Source organism: Giraffa tippelskirchi, chromosome 3, assembly GCF_054371585.1.
Source record: "Giraffa tippelskirchi isolate mGirTip1 chromosome 3, T2T-mGirTip1v1.2.pri, whole genome shotgun sequence".
NCBI classification, from domain to species: Eukaryota; Metazoa; Chordata; class Mammalia; order Artiodactyla; family Giraffidae; genus Giraffa; species Giraffa tippelskirchi.
The window spans coordinates 184,317,191-184,337,691 of record NC_137277.1 but is presented as its reverse complement, the minus strand read 5'-3'; the positions used below and the strand labels follow the sequence as shown (position 1 = coordinate 184,337,691).

General features: G+C 42.6%; 1 long non-coding RNA gene across 1 annotated transcript in view; it reads right to left on the bottom strand.

Annotated features, from left to right (window-relative positions):
- Nucleotides 1-20,242, bottom strand: part of LOC145543827 (uncharacterized) — a 29,284-nt gene extending 9,042 nt beyond the window's left edge. The window contains exons 1-7 of the long non-coding RNA XR_014081080.1: nucleotides 20,104-20,242; nucleotides 19,262-19,394; nucleotides 18,756-19,085; nucleotides 18,353-18,556; nucleotides 17,489-17,593; nucleotides 10,207-10,284; nucleotides 7,557-7,640 (exon numbers count right to left, since the gene is read on the bottom strand). This is a non-coding gene — a long non-coding RNA (uncharacterized LOC145543827). The remainder of the gene's footprint in view (nucleotides 1-7,556; nucleotides 7,641-10,206; nucleotides 10,285-17,488; nucleotides 17,594-18,352; nucleotides 18,557-18,755; nucleotides 19,086-19,261; nucleotides 19,395-20,103) is intronic.
- Nucleotides 20,243-20,501: the final 259 nt, after the last annotated feature.

Below are 20,501 nucleotides of genomic sequence, written 5' to 3'. Positions count from 1 at the left end.
ATGAGATGGTTGGATGGCATCACCGACTCGACGGACATGGGTTTCGGTAAACTCTGGGAGTTGGTGATGGACAGGGAGGCCTGGCGTGCTGCTATTCATGGGGTCGCAAAGAGTCGGACACAACTGAGGGACTGAACTGAACTGGGCCAGCTGCAGGAAGGAGTGAAAACAAGTAACCTGTTCCTTTGCTGGCTCCCAGGGCAGTGGGGGGTGGCGGTGGGAGTGGAGTTTGCTCGTTCCTCATATGGGTTGAGGATAGGGGTATGTCCAGGGGTGGGACTACAGGAGTGGTTTAGGTGGTTTGCCCACCCCTTTGTGGTGGGGACATGTGCAGTATCTTGCTTTCCTCCCAATACCCAGTTTCTTTGCTCTTCAGAAATGGTAGTTGGGTGTTTTTTTGTCTTTGTATCTTTTGGTCCAGAATTTGCCCCAACTGGGCATGCATGCAGCTATTTTTAGTCCCATATAGTTTCTTTGTATTTTGTAGCTCCAGGAAAGGTATGTCCAGGTGCAAGCTTTGCAGCACTGCTGCAAAGGGTCCCAGGTCCCAGGCCTGCCTTTAAAAGACTGTAATGCAATCCACCAAAACGTTAGTGCCAGCTTTCCTGGAATAAGGGATGCTGGGGGTGGGGAGAGGTTGAGGGGACTTCAGGAGATGGTCTTTTCATCATTATATTTCTAATATTTATGAAACTTCTACCATGAACTTTTAAAACCCATAGAAATACTATTTATATGCTATTTTAAATATTTGTACCTTATATACAATATAAAAAAGTTGTTGTTGTTGTTGTGTTTCAGTCTCCCAGTCGTGTCTGACTCTTTGCAACCCAATGGACTTCAGCATGCCACACACCCCTGTCCCTCACCATCTCCTGGAGTTTGCCCAAGTTCATGTCCGTTGCATCAGCGATGCCATCCAGCCATCTCTGACACGCTCTTCTCCTCCTGCCCTCAATCTTTCCCAGCATCAAGGACTTGCCCAATGTCTCATCTGTTCACATCAGATGACCAAAATACAGGAGCTTCAGCTTCAGCATCAGTCCTTCCAGTGAATATTCAGGGTTGATCTCCCTTAAGATTGACTGGTTTGATCTCCTTGCTGTCCAGGGAACTTCCAGGAGTCTTCTCCAGCACCACAGTTTGAAGGCATGAATTCTTTGGCATTCTGCCTTCTTTATGGTCCAGCTCTCACAACCGTATGTGACCACTGGGAAGACCATAGCCTTGACTATATGGACCCTTGTCAGCAGAGTAATGTCTCTGCTTTTCAACACACCGTCTAGGTTTGTCATCACTTTCTTGCTAAGAAGCAATTATCTTCTGATTTCATGGCTGCAGTCACCATCTGGAGTGATTTTGGAGCCCAAGAAGAGGAAATCTGTCACTACTTACACATTTTCCCCTTCTATTTGCCATGTAGTAATGGGGCCGGATGCATGATCTTAGTTTTTTTTAATATTTAGTCTTAAGCAGCTCTTTCACTTTCCTCCTTCACCCTCATCAAGAGTTCCTCTTCGCTTTCTGCCATTAAAGTAGTATCATTTGCATATCTGAGGTTGTTGATATTTCTCCCCCCTATCTTGATTCCAGCTTGTAATTCATCCAGGCTGGCATTTCACATGATGTGCTCAGCGTATAGGTTAAACAAACAGGGTGACAGCTCTGTCATACTCCTTTCTCAATCTTGAACCAATCAGTTGTTCCATACAGGGTTCTAACTGTTGCTTCTTGACCGCATACAGGTTTCTGAGGAGACAGGTAAGATGGTCTGGTATTCCTATCTCTCTAAGAGCTTTCCACAGTTTGTCATTATCCACACAGTCAAAGGCTTTAGCGCAGTCGATGAAACAGAGATAGATGCTTTTTCTGAAATTCCCTTGCTTTTTCTATAATCCAGCAAATGTTGGTAATTTGATCTCTAGTTCCTTTTCCGTTTGTAAACCCAGCTTGGACATCTGGAAGTTCTTGGTTTGCATAATGCTGAAGCCTAGCATGCAAGATTTTAAGCATGACCTTACTAGCCTGGGAGATGAGTGCAATTGTCTGATGGTTAGCACATTCCTTGGTACTACCCTTCTTTGGAATTGGGATGAGGATTGACCTTTTCCAGCTCTGTGGTCACTGCTGGGTCTTCCAAATTTGCTGACATAATCAATGCAACACCTGGATGGCATCATCCATATTTGAATAGTTCTGCTAGAATTTCATTGCCTCCACCAACTTTATTAACAGCAGTACTTCTCGAGACCCACTTGATTTCACACTCCAGAATGTCTGGCTCTGGAACCACTCCATCGTAGTAATCCCATTCATTAAGATCTTTTTTATACAGTTTGTCCATGTATTCTTTCCATCTCATATTGATCTCTTCAGCCTCTACTAAGTCTCTACCATTTTTATCCTTTATTGTGCCCATCTTTGGGCGAAATGTTCCCTTCATGTTTCCAGTTTTCCTGAAGAGATCTCTAGGCTTTCCCCTTTTGTTGTTTTCTTCTATTATTCAGCACTGTTCACTGAAGAAGGCCTTCTTGTCTCCTCTAGCTATTCTTTGAAACTCTCCGTTTAATTGGATATAGCTTTCCCTCTCCTCTCCCTTGCTTTTTACTTACTTTAAAAATTTTTTCAACAGAATTACTGAGGGCAGAGGAGTTTATTTCCTTTTATTTGTGAATTCAGCTAGTATTACTCTGGATGCTGCAGGAGGTATGGGGGTGCGAGTGACCCAGGCTTGACCCTCAGGAAGTTTGACAGTCTAACAAGCAAGGAAACGCAGGTGTTCACATCCAGGGAACCAGCTGGCCTCACATCAAGGACAGACTTGGCTTCCAACACTATTGCTATGCAGGGTGCATTTTCCAGAAGTAAGTGACAACAACAGCACCACAGCCTCGAGATACCTCTCTGGATGCTGCTAATTCCCTCTTCCTGGTTGTCTTCCACATCCAACAACAGTATTGTGTGATACAAATGACTATGGAGGTCCCGAAAAAGAGGTTTCATCTGCTCAGTCCTGTGCCTTGGAAATCTAAGCTCTGATCATGAGTTAACCTAAACTGTCACCCATATTCTTCCTAAGAAAACTAACAATGGCTTCTACTTACATACCCCTCCACATATGTGAGAAAGAAAGTGCCCTCTCTTCCTGGCATACCCAACAGTGCCCTCTCTTGGCATAACAAAGAGCATAATGTTAAAGACAAAGGCTTTGTAACCAGATAGACCTGATCCCCTTCTTACTAGCTGTCTGACTTTGTAACTTATGTAATTATGTAATTTTGTAATTATATTACAAACTTCGGTAATTTTTCTGTAACCTATGCAATTTTTCTGTGCCTTCTTTTCCTGATCTATAAAATAATTGTTTACAACCCACAGGGTTGTGATGAGGATTAAATTAAATCCTGTGTATAAGCACTTCCCCAGTGGTCCAGTGGCTAGGACTCCACACCCCCAATATAGGGCACCCGAGTTCTCTCCATGGTCAGAGAACTAGACCGTGGAAGCCTCGACTAAGACCTTGAACGCTGTTCCTAAGAGTTCACATGCCACAACTAAGACCACGTACAGCCAAATTAAAAAATTTACAAAACAAAGTGCTTAGCACAGTACTGTAAGTTCAAGTTACTGAACTGTGAGCCTCATGACGGTAGGCAGGGGTGGAGTCTGCCTGAATCCCCAGGACCTAACAAAAAGCCTATCCTCTAATAGAGGCTTTTAAAAATGATGAGTGAATGAATGAATAAACATGCTAGCCCACATTAAAGATTCAATAAAGTGATTACTACATCTGACCGTGTCTTCTGCTTGTCTGTCCAAAAACAATATCATATTAAAAGAGAAAACCACCCAGAAGCTAATTTCACAGGTTTTCACTAAAAAATTGCTAACGGGAAATGAGGGTCTTGTGTTTCCAGCAGGATGCTGCACTAAAACACTCTTTAGACTCTCCAACCAAAACTAACCAAACTTGCCAGCTAGGAAAAAAAAAATAACTGCATCAACTAAGTCTCCAGAAGTTGATGCCTATCAGAACCAAAAACTAAGTGAACAGTGGAACTCAGAGAGGTTAATGTTATTCCAAAGCTGCATGGGGTACAGATGGGAGACAAAATTCAGAGCCCACCCAAAGTGAGAACTCTAAGGGAAAAAACCCTCAGCATAAAGCCCAAAGAGTTTACATACATTGGTGTCAAGGTGGACTAGTCCAAAACCACCCTGCCCTCTATGCTCTGGGGATTACAGGCAAATTGCTTATACTGAACACCGGCAATGAGTGGAAGCAGGGGGAAAAAGTCCATCTCAGAATTTGTAACTACAAGCCAACCCTAATAAGAGGCTTTGCAGCCTAAATTCACTCTACTTTGGTGGTCCAAAAATACCAAGCCAAGAGTTTAGTTTAAAGTGGTCTCAAGCCGGTAATAACCACAGGCTCCTGGCAGAAGTTAATGCACATCCCTTGTAGAAATTGACCTCCAACACAGTCTCAAAAATTACCCAAAGGTAAGGTTCTGATATATGAGCTCAGGGTCACAATCACAAGACACACAAGGAAACCAGACATCCAGAACAAGAGTCAGCAGAAACAAGAGGTAGTAGACTCAGACCCACAAAGACCTCAAACACTGGAATTATCAGACGTGCCGTTTAAAATAATTCTAACATATTTAATGATATTTTAAAAGGGCATTTGAAAATGTAAGTAACTGATGAGTGTCTATAAAAATGGCTTCATGGATTCAAAAAAGGAACTTTTAAAAATGAAGAACATGAAGACTGAAATTTAACACTCGGTAAATGACTTTAACAGTGAATTAGAACCAATTGAAGAATAAAACAGAAATCATAGAAGTAGAAAATATCAAAGAGAGATTAAGATACATAGAGCATAGTATGAAAAGTTGTAACATATATCTAATCGTGGTTACAGAAGGAGGGAGGAGAAAGAATATAGCAGAGACAATATTTGAAGAGATGACTGTTGAATCAACTATCATCTCTGAGAAATATTTATAAATAATGAAGGTAAATAGCCATAGATTTAAGAATCTAAAAAAGACTAAGCAGGGTAAATAAAGAAATGAACACCCAATAATGTTACCAAGTTGAGCAAATAAAACTACAATATTTCTAGTTAAGTATGAATTTCAGATAAAGAATGAATTTTTTCTAGTAAAAGCATGTCCCATGCAACATTTGGAACATATTATACTAAAAATATAATTGTTTATCTAAAATTTTAATTTAACTGGGCTTCCTGTATTTTTTTTTTTTTTGGCAACTCTATCACGTAAACACGTTATAATGAAACTGCAAAACACCAAAGAAAAAAGAAGGTCCAAAAAGCAGCCAGAGACATAAAGATAAGACAGACCACCTCCAAGTCAACGACAATTAGACTGACAGCTGACTTCTCAACAGCAACTAAAGATGCCAATACTCAGTGGAGTAATGTCTTCAATTCCCTGGTAGCTCATCTGGTAAAGAATCTGCCTGCAATGCGAGAGACCCCGGTTTAATTCCTGAGTGGGGAAGATCTGCTGAAGAAGGGCTAGGCTACCCACTCCAGTATTCTTGGGCTTTCCTGGTGACTCAGCTGGTAAAGAATCCGCCTGCATGCAGGAGACCTTGGTTCACTCCCTGGGTTGGGAAGATCCCCTGGAGAAGGGAATGCTACCCACTCCAGTATTCTGACCTGGAGAAGTCCATGGACTATATAGTCCATGGGGTCGCAAAGAGTCGGATACGACTGAGCAACTTTCACTTTCAATGTCTTCAACGTATTGAAAAAACATAACTAGAATTTTATATCTAGAGAAAGTACTTTTAAAAATGAGACCAAAATAAAGACAGTTTTAAACAAATGAAAACCAAACAGGTTTGCCATAAACGGATCCTTACATTTTTTTAATGATAAAGGATTTCTTCAGTCAGGAGAAAATTAATACCAGATGGAAGCTTAGAAAATCAAGAAGGAATGGAAAGCAAGGAAGATGGTGAATATGTGAGTACTTCTAAGCAATACAGATTGATCAAACCATTAATACCATGCAAGATTTAAAAACCAAAATAAAGTTAAAACATTGTGATAACAGTAGAATTGAAACATGGTAATGGAGTTCTAGCTTACATTTGGGTGAAAAGAATAATGGTAATTAATTTCAGTATTTGATTATGTAAATGGTATGTTAACATTTCCAGAATGCTGAAAGCAGCTTGCAGAAGAATGCAAGGGTCCATTTTTATAAGGCTTAACGATGTGAAAAGTAGACAATATTCACTCTTCAAAACACATTCATCTTGTTAAAACTACTGAGGAGGAGTGAGGTGAGGGGGTAAGACTGAGAGTGTGGCACACAAAGGACTTTAAAAACAATGGTAGAGTTATTTTTCTTAAACTGGGTGGTAGGTGACAGGGAGGAGTTCATTGAGTGGGATGGTCCCCACTGAAAGGAGGGGAGAGGGATCACACGGCCCCTTCCTGAAGTGTGTTGGGAGGCAGAGATGAGGAAAAGTGGGAAAGATATACTGAAAGGAAGTAAGAGAGATAGGAGAGTCTGGGAGCAGTAAAAAGTACAGAAGTCATGTTGCAGGCAAGGGGAATGGAAAGGTCAGTGTTAGCTTACCCATTAGAGTCATTAACAAGAATCAACTCAGTTCTTAACGATACCATGAGAGAAGTATTATACCCATTTTACAGATGAGGCAGCTGATGTACTCAGGCTACTTTGCTGACTCCTATCCAACTCTTAAATACCCACCAAGGCTCCTCTCTTAGATCTCTACCTGTGCCTGGAAATCCAGCTCTATTTATAATTGCTAAAACCTGGAAGAAAAGAAGATGTCCTTCAATAGGATAAATAGACTGTGGTATATCCAGACAATGGAATATTATTTGACACTGAAAAGAAGTGAACCATCAAGTCATGAAAAGACTTGGAGGCACCTTAAATGCATTTCACGAAGTAAAAGAAGTCAATCTGAGAAGGCTACATACTATGCAATTCGAACTATAGGACATCATGGAAAAGGTAAAAGAATGGAGACAGTAAAAAAAAAAAAATCAATGGTTTTTTTCTCAGGAGATGGTGGAAAGCAGATGAGTAGGCAGAGCATGAGGATTTTAAGGCAGTGGAAGTATTTTGCGTGATATTATAGTAATGGATACATACCATTATACCTTTGTCCAAACCCACAGAATAGACAACACCAAGAGTGAATCTTAAAGCAAACTTTGAACCATGGGTAATTATTATGTCAATTAGGTTTATCTTTGGCTAAAAAAATGGACCATTATAGTGATTGATGTTGATATTGGGAGAAGCCATACATGTGTGGGGGCAGGGCATATATAGGAGATCTCTGTACCTTCCTTTTAATTTTACTGTAAATGTGAAACTACCCTAAAAATGTGTCTTAAACAAAAAACTCCTGGAACTAATAAACAATTATAAAAAGTGCAGGGTATAAGGTTCATATACTAAACTCAATCAGTTTCTCATATACCAGCAACGAATAAGTGAAATTTGAAATGAAAAGCAATATAAAGGACTTACCTGCTGATCCAGTGGTTAAGACTCCAAACTTTCACCATAGGTTTCACAGGTTCTATCTCTGATTGAGGAACTAGGATCCACATGCTGCACAGCATGGCCAAGAAAACAGAAAAATAAATAAATAAAAGCAATATACCTTTGACATTAGCACCATTCCCCAAAATGAAATAGGTTAAATATACCAAAATATAAGCAGTATCTATGTAAAGAAGACTACAAAACTCTGATGAAAGGCATCAAAGAACTAAATACAGAAATATTATTTGTTCATAGGTAGTAAGACTCAAGATTGTCAAGATACCAATTTTTCCCAACTTGATCTATAGAGTCAATGTAATCCCCAAATCCTAGTAAGTTATTTTGAAGACATTGACAAAGTGATCCTAAAGTTTATGTGGAAATGTGAAAGACTCAAAATAGCCAACATAATATTGAAGAAGAACAAAGTTGGAGGACTGACAGTCCCAGACCTCAAGACTTACTGTAAAGCTACATTAATCAAGACGCAGTGTGATACTGGCAAAAGAATAGACAAATAGGACCATGAAACAGAATACAGAGCCCAGAGATAACCCCACATAAGCACAGTCATGGGGGCTTCCCAGGGGGTGCTAGTGGTAAAGAATCCCCCAGCCAATGCATAAGAATTCGATCCCTGGGTTGGGAAGATCAACTGGGGAAGGAAATGGCAACCCACTCCAGTACTCTTGCCTGGAAAATTACGTGGACATAGGAGCCTGGCGGGCTACAGTCCATAGGACTGCAAAGAGTCAGACATGACTAAAGTGACTTAGCAGCATGCAAACACAGTCAAGTTGACAAAGGAGCAAAGGCAATTTAATGGAGCAAAGTCTTTTCAACAAACGGTGCTGGAACAACTGAACACCCACCTGCAAAAAAATTAATCTAGATATAAAGCTTACACTTGCTATAAAAAATTAACTCAAAATACATCATAGACTTAAATGTAAAATGCAAACCTATAAAATTCCTAGAAGATAACATAGAAGAAAATATTTTTGACCTTGGCGTGGCATGACCCATGAAAGAAATAATTGACAAACTGAAACTCATTAAAATTGAAAACTTCTGCTCTGGAAAAGACTATCAAGAGAATAAGACTAGCCATATATTGGGAGAAAGTATTTGCAAAAGACACGACTGGTAAAGGACTGTTACTCAAAATATACAAAGAATTTCTGAAACCCAATAATAAGAAAACAAATTTTAAAAACAATTTAAAAATAGACAAAAGACCTAAAGAAATTACCTTACCAAAGAAGATTTATCTATGGTTAAGAAGCACATGAAAAACTGCTCAACATCACATGCCAACAGAGAAATGCAAATTAAAACAACAAGTTACCACTACACATCTATTCAAATGGCCAAAACCAAAAATACTAACACCACCAAATACTGGCAAGAATGTGGAGCTGTAGGAACCCCCATTCGTTGCTGGTAGGAATACAAAATGGTGCACTTAGGAAGACAGTTTGGCAATTTCTTACAAAACTAAACATACTCTTGCCATACAATTCATCGATCACACTACTTTGTAGTTACTCAAATGAACAGAAAACTTATATTTACACAAAAACCTGAACAGAGATGTTTATAGCAGCTTTATGCATAACTGTGAAAACTTGGAAGCAGCCAAGGTGTTCTTCAGTAAGAGAAAGGTTCAATAAACTGTGGTACAGCTAGACAATGGACTATTACTCAGCACTAACAAAAATGATCAACCCATGAAAAGACATAGAGAAAACTTATGTTAGTATTACTAACTTAGAGAAGCTAATCCGAGAAGGCTTCATACTGTATGATACCAAATATATGACATTATGGAAAAGGCAAAACTTTATAGAGAGTAAAAGGATCAGTGGTTTCCAAGGCTTAGCAGGGAGAGAGGGATAAATAGGTTTAACACAGAAAATTTTTAGGATGGTGATATTCTGTCTGTATGATACTAGTGGGTATATGTCATTCTACATTTGTTGAAACCATAGACTGCACAACACCAATAATGAATCTCAATGTAAACTATGGACTTTGGCCAATAATAATGTTGATATAGATTCATCAACTGTAACAAATGCACGACTGTGGTGTAACATGTTAATAGTCAGAAAGGCTGCATGTGGGAACAGGAGGCATATAGGGAATCTCTACTTGCCACTCAGTTTTGCCGTGAACTTAAAAGTGCTCTAAAAATTCGTGCCTGCCCAGTCACTAATCATGTCTGACTCTTTGCGACCCCATGGACTGTAGCCTGCCGGGCTCCTCTGTCTATGGGATTTCCCAGGCAAGAATACTGGAGTGGGTTGCCATTCCCTTCTCCAGGGGATCTTCCCAACCCAAGAATCCAACCCTCATCTCCTGTGTCTCCTGCATTGGCTATTAATGTCTATTAAAAAATAAAAACAGATTATGACCCAGCAAATAAAACAGGAAATAGTGATATATATTAATAAATGAATAAATTGAGTTTGATAAGGTTAGGGATATTTAAAGTTTCCTACCTCCTAAGATTCATATTAATTACAAAGAGAAAAAGAATAACTTGATAGTGAAGAAGTGGCAGACACCGTCTGAATCAGGGTCTCAAAGAGAACTTCAACGGTAATGGGGAAAAAACGAAATCACTCACCTGAGAGGAGGCACGGAGAACAACCCCAGCGTCACTTCTGTGACACTCCTGCTGAAGGTGCAAAACCTGAGTCTAATCCTGAAGACACACCAGACAACACAATGTAACTACACAATGTAACTGACCTGCAATCTTCAAAAGTATCAAGATCACTGAAAATTAAGGAAAGACAGAAATTGTTCCAGACTGAAGAAAAAAAAAAAAAGCATGATAACTAAATGATTCTGAATTGCATCCTTTACTATAAAAGATATTGTTGGGACACCTGGGCAAACTTGAGTGGAGTCTGAAGATGAGACAGTACTAATGAATGAATAAGTTTTGAAGATCTGACGTAAACATTGTGACTCTAGTTTATAACACTGCGCTGTATAATTGAAATTTTCTCAGAGAGTAGATATTAACTGTTTTCACCAAAAATAAATAGATAAATAAGGTGATGATGGATTAATTACCTAGATGGGAAGAAAATCCTTCACAATTTATACGTGTATCAAATCACTATGATGTACACTTCTAATACCTCTCAATTATATATGTCAGTTATACCTCAATGAAGCTGAAATAAGTGAATAAATAAAGGTCTATTTTAACCTTCTCACATTTCCCTGGGGGGAAAAAGATGAAGACATACAAATGGCCAATAAGCACATGACAAGATGCTCAACATCACAAATCATTAGGGAGATGCAACCCAAAACCACACTGGGATACCACTTTACACCCACTTGGATGGCTCTGTATTTTTTTAATGAAAATAACAAGTGAAGGCAAGGATGTGGAGAAGTTGGAAACCTCAGGCAACGCTGGGAGGAATGTATCAATAAAATGGCACAGCCATTTTGGAAAACAGTTTGGCAATTCCTCAAAATGACCCATCGATTTCATCCAAAAGAACTGCAAGCAAATACACGTATATGCATGTTTATAGCAATGCTACTCACAAGAGCCAAAGGACATATGGAAAACAATCTGATGTCCAGCAAAGAATGAATGGGTAAACAAATTGTGGTACTTACAAACAAAGGCAGTGGAAACGTGTCAGACTTTATTTTTTGGGACTCCAAAATCACTGCTGATGGTGATTGCAGCCATGAAATTAAAAGACGCTTACGCCTTGGAAGGAAAGTTATTACCAATCTAGATAGCATATTTAAAAGCAGAGACATTACTTTGTCAACAAAGGTCCATCTAGTCAAGGCTATGGTTTTTCCAGTGGTCACGTATGGATGTAAGAGTTGGACGGTGAAGAAAGCTGAGCGCCACAGAATTGATACTTTTGAACTGTGGTGTTGGAGAAGACTCTTGAGAGTCCCTTGGACTGCAAGGAGATCCAACCAGCCCATCCTAAAGGAGATCAATCCTGGGTGTTCATTGGAAGGACTGATGTTGAAGCTGAAACTCCAATACTTTGGCCACCTGATGCGAAGAGCTGACTCATTGGAAAAGACCCTGATGCTGGGAAAGATTGAGGGCAGGAGGAGAAGGGGACGACAGAGGATGAGATGGTTGGATGGCATCACCGACTTGATGGACATGGGTTTGGGTAGACTCCGGGAGTTGGTGATGGACAGGGAGGCCTGGCGTGTTGCGATTCATGGGGTCGCAAAGAGTCGGACACGACTGAGCGACTGAACTGAGCTGAAAAGGCAGTGAAGCAGGTTGTAGCATGGGGGACCGCAAACACATTATACTAAGTGAAAAGACACAAAAGGCTACAGTTTATATGCTTCCATTTATGTGGAAAGTCCAGAATAGGCAAATCCACAGAGAGAGAAGACAGACTGGTGGTTGCCAGGGCATAGAAGGAAGGGGAATGAAGGGTGCCTGTCTAAAAGGCATGAGATTTCCTTGGGGGGTGACGAAAATGCTGTGGAACCAGGCAGAAGTGATGCTTGCGTAACACTGTAAATGAACTAAATGCCACCAAATTGTTCACTCTTGAATGATTCGTTTTATATTATGTGAATTTTGCCTTCATTTAAAAGAAAAAAATTAAAAAACTACCAGCTTCCTTCCCTGAACCTCATCTTCTTCTGATCCTATAAGAATAAAAGTCCCTATAAATTTTTGATTATAGCTCATAGTATAAAATTAATATCCACGTGTCCATACTGATACTAATAAGTGACTGGATTGCAAATTAATAAATGGGGAGAAGAGATGCGTCTCCCACATACAAAAATGCCAAAGAATTTATGTAGATGCTCACTCACCCCAAAGAGGTGGAGCTCAACTCCACCATCCTTAAGTGTGAGCTACACATCACAACTTCCTTCCAAAGAATAGAATATTGAAAGGGGTCAGGGGGAGCAACTTTGCTAGTGGAGAAATTTGGAAACACTGCCTTAACCTAAGGGTCAAGGGAATGTCATGGTGAGAAGTAATGTTGATAACATATGACCCCCCCAAGGTGAAGTGACAATAAAGTAACTTCATCTCTGTGGGCTTCCTCCCATAGCCCCAGTGTAGGCATAGAAAAAACATCAGAGAATCCCTAAATGAGGGACATTCTACAAAACGTCTAACCAATGAATACTCCTCAAGACTGTCAAGGTCATCAGAAATGAGGAGCCTGAGAAACTCTCCGACTAGAGGAGGCCAAAGAGACAAGATAACTGAACACAGTGGGATGTCCTAGATGGCAAGTGAGAACAGGAAATGGACATTAGAGGGAAACCAGTGAACTTAGAATTAACCATGGAGTTTAGTTCATAGAAGTGCATCAGGGCTGGTTCCTTACTAATGAAACATGGACCATACTAATGCAAGCTGTTAACACTGGGGGAAACTGGATAGAAGTGTATAGGAACTTTTTGCACTATCCTTGCAAGCTTTCTATAAAACTAAAACTATTCTAAAATAAAAGCTTTACTTTAAAAAAAGGCAACGAACACATGTACACCCATAGCTGATTCATGTGAATGTATGGCAAAAACCACCACAATATTGTAAAGTAATTAGCCTCCAATTAAAATAAAAATAAATAAATAACGAAAAAAATTTAAAAAGGCAACGGACAGAACAGTAAATATTACTGCTATCATATACACATACACGTGCTCAGTCGCTCAGTCATTTCCAACTCATTGCGACCCTATGGTCTGTAGCCCAGCAGGTTCCTCCGTCCATGGGATTTTCCAGGAAATAATACTGGAGCAGGTTGCCATTTCCTCCTCCAGGGGATCTTCCCGACCCAGGGATCGAACCCGCATCTTCTGTATTCCCTCCGTTGTCAGTCAGATTTTTTTACCACTGTACCACCTTGGAAGCCTTTCACATACCTATGCATGCGTAATAAACAGATGTACACATGCACTGGATATCTCAGAAAGCATATTCGAGAAACTGGTAACACCAGAGGCCTCTGAGAGGAACAAGATGCTTGGATGACAGGGAAAGGAGGACAGGGCATAATTTTTCATAGCTTCTGAATTTTGAATATGAATGGTTAGAAACTTCCCTAGTGGTCTAGTGGTTAAGAATCTGTCTGCCAATGCAGAGGACGTGGGTTCAGTCCCTGGTCTGGGAAGATCTCACATGCCAAGGAGCAGCTAAGCCCTTGAGCTGCAACTACTGAAGCCTGCATGCCTGGTGCCTGTGCTCCACAACAAGAGAAGCCACTGCAATGAGAAGCATGCACACCACAACGAGAGAGTAGCCCCGCTCACCGCAACTAGAGAAAACCTGTGCGCAGCAACAAAGACTCAGGGCAACTGACAATAAATACATGAATAAAAACAAAACAAGTGTTCTGAGAATTCCTTGGCAGTCCAGTGGTTAGGACTCAGTGCTTTCACTGCCGTGGGCCCAGGTTCAATCCTTGGTCAGAGAACTAAGATCCCAAAAGTCACGTGTCAGGGCCATCCCCCACACACACACACACAAAAGTGCAAAAACAAAAAACAAAAAAACGAGTGCTTTGTGCTGGCTACAGCACAGACTAAACTTAGAATGATATAGAGAAGATGGACTTGGCCCCCCGTGCAAGGACGAACTGTCCCATATTCATCACTGTTTTTTTCTTTTGGGGTACACCATGCAGCATGCAGGATCTTCCCTGACCAGGGACTGAACCTGTGCCCCCACATTGGGAGCACAGAGTCTTAACCCCTGGACTGTCAGGTAAATCCTTCTTTAGTGTTTAGTGGCTACAGTGTTTCAATTTATAAGGTGATAAAGTTCTAGCAATCGATTGTTCAGTAATGTAAATATACTACTGAACTGTACAGTTCAAAATGGTTAAGAAGGCAAAAGTAATGTTATATGGTTTTATCACAATAAAAAAAAAGGGAGAGTCTGAAGCACAAGTGTCAAAACGTTAATATCAACTCAGAGATGGGTATCCAGTTTATCTGATTAATCATGTTCTGTAATTTTCTGCATATTTGAAAATTTCAAATCTCAGGGCGGGAGTCTGCATGTGCAAAGGCCCTGAGGCAGGATGAAGCATAGCCAGTGTGGGCCAGAGAGCAGGGAGCAAAGAACAAGGTGGCACAGGATGAGAGAAGTAGGTGGGGACGCGATCACACAGCCGCAGGAGACAACGCCCTTTCCTCACATTTCAGAGCCTCACATCCCTGCCAGCGTTGAAGCCAGTTCCGTTCCCAAGCACTGACAGGGCTCCTGAGTCTGCTTCCCAAATCATATAGCGCTGTCCCCCACCTGACTCTGCTCTTAACAAGACAAGCTCATTGTTCCCCTTCCCCTCGAGGCTGCTTCTCCCTGCAAGAGGCAGCTCTGAGTCAACAGGTTTCTGTGGGCGGATGCCCCCAGGCAGGGTTCACAAAGACGTGACTGTCTCAGGCACCATCCTGGCCCCCCGGAGCAGGATCCTCGCCTGATCCTCCAGCCCCCACATCAAAGACCACACATCAAAACCCCCACCAGGCGCCCACAGTCCTCAGCCCAGCCCTGGTCCCGGGGTGGCTCTCTTGGGGCACATTTCACCCTGTGGAGACAAAGAGAGAGGTGGAAGCAGGATATAACAGTAGCTGGTTGGCACTGCTGTGCCCGGGAGAAGAGTCAAGTCATAGGGTGGCAACATCTTCCACGCGCTTTACAGTGCTCAGAGCTCCAAGAAGGAGGCAGGGTTGGTGCTGCTCTTGACAGGTAAGGAAAAGGAATCCGAGACTGCCCAAGCCACAGCTGGCCAGAGGGCGCAGACCCTCCGACTCCCAGGAGCACAGGCGGTTTCCACTCCAGGAGAAGAGCCAGGGCGAGGCCTCCCAAAGGCGCCATTTAGCAGCTAAGATCTTGGGCTGACCTCCTGATCACGACTTTCCTAGGGTGCCAAGTGCAGTGCCTGGCACATGGTAAATATTCAACAGGAGGTGGCTCTTCTAACCATGACGCCCTAGAAACAACCCACTAGAGAGCTGTCACTAACAGCCAACTCAGCTACTCCAGAGGGCATCACACGGGCCGAAATAGGAAGAGGGATGAGGGCAGAAAGGGGGCAGAGCACACACCAGATAGACTCCCCCACCCCGTCCCAGGCTCTCCAACTCTGCCCTGATTAAATGTAACTGGGGCCACAGAAGAGGCAGTGGGAGCTGGGACCCCGGGGGGGGCCATCCGCACGCTGACCCTAACGTGCTGTGTTACACTTGGTGAGTCACCTCCTCCCTGAGCTTCCTGGCTTTTTCATCAGTAAAATGAAGAGTCTGGACATCACAAAATGCCCTTCAAAGCTAAGGTCCTATGAATGCATATTATTCCCAATTTTTTTCTAAATTGAATAGATGGGTAGAGAGCTAGAGATAGAAGGATGGGTGGGTGGGTGGGGGGATAGAAGAAGGATAGATAAAAACCGGTTGGTTATTACCTTGTTTTTTAGAAAATTTAAGTAAAGTTGATATACAATATCATACAAGTGACAGGTGTATAATATAGTGATTTACAGTTTTAAATTTATAGTTTATAGTTATAAAAATTTATAGTTATTATAAAATATTTGCTATATTCCCCATGTTGTAGCTTACTTTGTACCTAACAGTTTGTACCGCTTCCTCCCTCCCCCTTTCCCCCTGGTAGCCACCAGTTTGTTCTCTGTATCTAGGAGTCTACTTCCTTTGTCATATTCACGAGCTTGTTGTATTGGTTGTTATCTTCATTTAAGGTTGACTCAAAGGAGAGAGGGAAAAAGAGAAAGTGGGGGCGGAAACTAGCTGCTGCCCCCTGGGCACTCCCACGGGCCATGATTTGCTTAAAGCACTTGCATAGGTTGCTCCTGCCTCTTCAAGATGGCAACGAGTGAAGAAGAACATTCAGAAATGATGAAGAGAAAAGGTCCAAAAATTACTGCCAGAAACCAGCTGTATCAATCGAGGTTCTCCAGAGAAACAGAACCAATAGGATGAATGGACGGATGGATAGGTAGGTTGATGGATGAGTGGATGGGTGAGTGGATGGAGGATGGATGGATGGATGAATAGGTAGGTGGATGGATGGATGGGTGGGTGGGTGGATGGATGGATAGATGGATGGACAGAGGTTCCTAGCGATTCTCACTGTGGAAATGGATGGATGGATGGATGGATGGATGGATAGGTAGGTAGATGGATAGATGGATGGGTGGATGGGTGAGTGGATGGATGGATGGATGGGTGGATGGATGGATGGATGGATGGATGGATGGATAGATGGATGGACAGAAGTTCCTAGATATTCTAACTGTGGAAATGGATGGATGGATGGATGAATAGGTAGGTTGATGGATGAATAGGCAGGTGGATGGATGGATGGATTGATGGATGGATGGGTGGATGGGTGAGTGGATGGATGGATGGATGGATTTATCTTAAGGAATTGGCTCACACAATTGTGAAGACCGGCATATCCAAAATCTTATAAGGCAGCAGGTTGGAATCTTCCAGCGACTGAAAAATCAGGCATGAGTTGATATAACAGTCTTGCAGCAGAATTTTTTCTCTGGGAAATCTTCTCTGGTTTTGCTCCTAAGCTCTTCAGTTGATTGGATGACATTACACTATCAAGGGTAACATCCTTCACTGGAACGGCAACCAATTGTACATCTACAGAATCCCTTCTGTAGGGATTCGCCAGCAACACCTAGATTCGTGTGTGATTAAATAACTGGGTATTATAGCCTGGCCCAGCACAGACACATAGAACTGGCCCCCAACCCAGCTGATCCAGCCTCACTTGTGCTTCCCTTAACCTCTCTCCCAACCCAGCCAAACCCACTCCCCACCCTTATCTCAAAGAATTAACCTCCAGACAGGGGCATTTCCACAGTCAAGATCTCCAGGAACCTTACCCAGTGGGGTTCTGAATGGGGATGCGAGCCGAACAGAACCAGAAAGATGTTTCTATCAGGAACTTGGAAGAAGAGACCCGGACTTGGCCAAATCAGCCACAAAAACTTGAAAAAGAAAAGAAAAACCAGGTTCGCGGTTTGTTCCTGCTCCGTGGATTCCTGGGTATTCGCTATCTCTCATCAACTTATTTCTGTGATATATACTGTAAATCTGCTTCATTTGAAATTCACAGTTAATGACCTATTCCCTCGGATTCAGGAAACAGAGTAAGGTTCCGGCTTTTAAAGGCCAGGAGTTTACTAGCCAGAATATGACAAGTATTACAAAGTATAGGCCTGCTCTAAAAGCACTTAAGAAACAGTCTCCATCAGAAATTTCAAGAATACCTTCAAATAACATCATTTATCTGCCAAAGGCCAAGGGGGATGGGGAGGGATGGTGGGTGGGGAGTAAATGAGTATTTGATCACATCTGTACTTTCAACTCCCCAAGGAGTGGGGATAAATATTTACTAATCCTTCTTACTCTGGAGAGGTTTGTGTGCACACTCATGTGGGCAGGGGGTCTGCATGTGGGCTGACAGGTCCACACACTGCACCAAAGTTCCTTCCGTCCACCAGCCCTTGCGGCTGATGCAACAAACAGCACCATCATCTGAACTCCACAACAAAGAGGTAATTTAATAAAATGAGCGTCCCCATTTTCGGGCCGGCCCACTTAACTGAAATCCAAAGCCAGCTCTGGAGTAAATTGGGCTGCGGATGGATCGATCGGGCCCATTCGCACTTTCTCATTTTCAATAGAGTTGGGGCTTAACCAGGTTAGTTTTTGTTAAACACATTACCCAGGTACTCTCCTCTTACCAGCCCAATGATTTTGTGTCGGGCCTGAAGGATTGTAATTGCAATCCAGGGAGACGCCGACTCAACGAGGTCATTTACCGAGGGCCGTGGAGCCCAGGCCCGCCTCCTACCTGCTGGCGGCTGGGCGGAAACTTTCTTCCTTGAAATCTTGTCATAATTAACAGCCGAGGGCCCTACAACGAGGCATCACATGCGAGGCTATCCCTGTGGAGAACAAGATGTTCCTTATTTTGGACACTGCTTCTCTCCAAGGCGGGGGGAGGCACACAGGGTTAGGGCAGGAGGACTTGAGGGCCTCTTTGTTCCAGGGGACAGGAGCTGGGGAGGGGCTGGGCCTCCGGAACCGGTCATTCCCTGGGGGCATGTGACCCTCCTGTCCTACGGGGAAAATTCCCAGCCTTACCTCGCAGTCTCTTCTGGACCGCAGGCCTCAGCAAGACAGGCCCTGTCCTCCCACCTCGGACCCCAGCGGCTGCTCCCAGCATCTCTCGCTGTGCTGTCTTTGGGCCCGACTCCCATGTCCACCCATCCTGCCAGGTGATCACTTCACCCGTGGCTTGAGCATCTCGCCTCACATGTCCACACACTCAGGCCCCTCATCTGGGCTGTGATGAGGACAACTGCTCATAGGGTCATGGGGACAAAGCCTGGGGAAGAGCAGCCTGCCCAGTGCCTGCTGCACGGTAAGCCTTCCGTCAAGGTCAAGCGCAGTCATTTCCTTTAAGAAGAGAAGCTAGAAAAAGGATGGACAAGAACCAGCGCTAGTGAGGATGGGGGGAAATCGGAGCCCTCCTCCCTGCTGATGGGAATGTGAAGCAGTCCAGCCCCCGTGGAAACAGTTTGGCAGTCTCTTCTAAAGTTAAACATGCTCCTACCATATGACCCCACCATGTTCATGCCTATACTGACCTGAGAGAAATGAACACAGGTGTCCGCACCAAGACTTTTGCACAAAGGATCACAACAGCTTCATTCCTAATACCGCAAAACTGGGAATGACCCAGATGCCCACCAGCAGATGAATGGATCAACAGCGTGCCATCTGTCCACACAGCGGAGTGTTATTCAGCCATAAAAAGGAATGAAGAACTGATACCTACTACGGCATGGATAATCCACAAAATCATTACACCAAGTGAAAGAAAGTAGACATGAAAGACCACAGAATGTATGATTCCACACTTAACGAAAGGTCCCAAAAAGGCAAATCTATAGAGACAGAAATTAGGTTAGTGGTTGCCTGGAGCTCAGAGAGAGAGCGAGGATTAACTATAAATGGGCACTAGGGATCTTATTGAGGTGGCAAAAATGTCTAAAGCTTGATTGTGGTGATGGATGCCTGACTTGGTAATTTTACTAGAAAGCATTGAACTGTACACTTAAAATGGGTAGATTTTATGGAATGTAAATTATGCCAAAGTCATTTAAAAAGAGAGGATGAGGGAGGTTGAAATCTACCACTTGTAATGAAGGCTGCTATCTTAGTTGAATTTGGGTTGGTTTGTTCTTTGTTTTGCCGAAGAAAGGTTGGAATTGAAAAAGCTCATGTATGTGTCATTATATGAATAATGGTGTAAATTCCCTAGTGCAAGGCCAGCATAATGTTGGAAATGAAAGCAGGCATCATTTATAATCTGTTAGTTCTCTTTGGTTGGTTAGGTCACCTAGAAGAGGAAAGATTTAAGAGGGATATGATTGACCTTTAATAGTCACTACCTGCCCTCTGGATGTTCAGCACACGAGATGCCTACCAAAGTCCATTGTCTGTGGAAACCAACTAGAAATTCAGCCATGTGTTGGGCTTCCCTGGTGGTCCAGTGGCTAAGAGTCTGCTTTACCATGCAGGGGACACTGGTTCAATCTCTGGTCCAGGAAGATCTCACATGCCTCAGGGCAACTAAACCTGTGTGTCACAACTACTGAAGCCCAGATGCCTAAAGCCTGTGCTTTGTGACAAGAGAAGCCACCGCAATGAGAAGCCCACGCACCACAACTAGAGAGTAGCCCCTGCTCCCCGCAGCTAGAGAAAAGCAGCAACAAAGACCCAGGGCAGGCAAAAATAAATAAAAGAAGTTCAGGTGTGTGTACATTACTTATCGAACATCTTCCACGTGCACAAGTTATTGAATCTGAGCCTCGGTTTTTTCGT